We start from the raw sequence: 2254 nt of genomic DNA, 5'->3' as shown, positions 1-2254 counted from the left end.
TCACTTACCAAGATTATGGTATCAATTACTAGACGTAGTCATTGACCTGAATTGAGTGACTAGTTAAGTTACATAAACCAACTGCTAATGCTTCAGTTAAGAGTAGTGTCCAGAAATACAACCACATAATGGTAATGAATTTATAGCATGCCTAAAACGTGGTAGACTAATCGGTTCTATGAATAAAATACTTGAAACGGAGCAAGCGATAAATATGGTCAAGTCGAGGTATAATAAAAGGCCCTCTTCAAGAGACGATAGACATGATGGCTCTAGAAGAACCTCATGTACCTGAAAATAATAAGATTTCAATAAACTATATCATATCTTGAAATGTATGGAATCAAAACAAAATCGACGTCGATGACAAGTTTGTGTATAATATAGCGTTTAAAATAATGAAAATAACGAGGTTCAAGATATAAGTTCTGCCGATAAATAAGATATGAAATGATTGGTCAGAATGAAAATATGCAAATGATGCGGAATTGAATGGAAGTGTCGAAAAAGTGACCATTAGAGACTAAACTATCAAGGACCATTAGAGATCACTTTTTTGGTCATTACCAAAAAAGTGACCATTAGAAACTAAACTATCAAGGACTAAAATATCAGTCTCGAATACATAGTATTGGGGACTGATTTATCAGTTACAAATAATATTAAGGACTGACTTTTATGTAACTAATGTTAGTTACTGATAAGCAGTCGCAAATATTATGACGTCTTATTCGAGACTGAATTTCAGTCCCAAATATATCTAGCCTATATATGGTCTTGAAAGGAAACTTATTGATGACTGAATTAAGTCCCAGATATGTAATGAAAAATGACACGGATGTATAGCAGCTGATATTCAGTATCTAACATGGGATGAAGTTATTCGGGACTAAAATTAAGTTCTTATATTCTCAAAACATATCAAAATAGGATCTAATATTTAGTCCTTGACGCAATTTGTATATGAACGATCAAGGATTAATTTTTAGTCTCTAATTATTTGTGTAAACCTTGTACGAGAGCTTATTCGGAACTGATATATAGTCTCCGAAGAGTTTTGTAGATGAAATATGCTAGCAGGGACTGATAATCATTCTTCAATAATCAACATATTGATGACGCATATTGTATCGGTAGTCACAACTCACATAAGAACGTGCTAGGGCCGCTATTCAGCCACAAACGCATTTTTTATATGAAACAATTAAAGACTAATTTTCAATTTTCTCGTACGTCATCATCAATTAATTTTGGAAAGAGAATCAAAGACTGAAAATTAGTTTATGAAGCTCTAATAAATGCCCTATTCGACACTCATTTTCAGACTCGAAGCATCTTTTTAGATGGTGGATTTGCTATGGACATATTCAGCTACATTTTATCTAAAGATATTTCATCCCAAACTTGTGTCCTAAAAATATCAAAAAGCAATTTATGTAAATACGTAGCAAGATCAAATAAGTATTTTAAAAACATCGAAAATAATTTTAAAGAATCGTAGCATAAGTAAAATAAAAGATACATATTAAAAAAGCTTAGGTAGTGTTTGTTATGGAGGAATGGAAGGTGGAATGTAATAAGCCATTTCAAAGGAATGAAAAAAACATGTTTGATTACCATGCATGAATGGAATGGATCATTCCAAATGAAATGAAATTCTTTCCATTTTTAGGATTTTCATTCCTTTGGGTATAGGTGTTATTTTTTCATTCCTTCAAAGAATGAAAAAGTCAAAAAGTCAACATCATTATTACTATTATAAAATTATAATTATATTATTATTATTATTATTATTATTATTATTATTTTCTAATAATATATATTATATTATCATTGTCGTTCTGTATATTATAATATAACTATTATTATATTAGAACTATTACTACATTATCAATATATTTTATTTTTAAATTAGATGAGTTAACATTTCATAACGCATATACAGTTTAACGATCTCGTTGCAGCAAGAGGTCCTAAAAATACTTATTATGAATATTCATTTATTATTAATATTATTTATTTATTCTTTATTATCATTACTAATAAAAATATTAATAATGATAAAGTGATTAATCATTCCATTCTTACAAGGTAACCAAACATAACAATGGAATGGTAATGATCCATTTCATTCATTTCTCCATTCCATTACCACGTCCATTCCATTCCCTCATCTATTCCATTACCACGTACCAAACATACCCTTAATTAGTCAGAGTAGAAAAATCGTTGCTAATTCGGAAAATATATATTG

This window comes from Bidens hawaiensis, unplaced genomic scaffold (genome assembly GCF_021521415.1).
Source record: "Bidens hawaiensis isolate Kalapana, Puna unplaced genomic scaffold, B.hawaiensis_p1.1 tig00019953_1, whole genome shotgun sequence".
Lineage (NCBI taxonomy): Eukaryota > Viridiplantae > Streptophyta > Magnoliopsida > Asterales > Asteraceae > Bidens > Bidens hawaiensis.
This window is presented reverse-complemented; position numbering follows the sequence as displayed.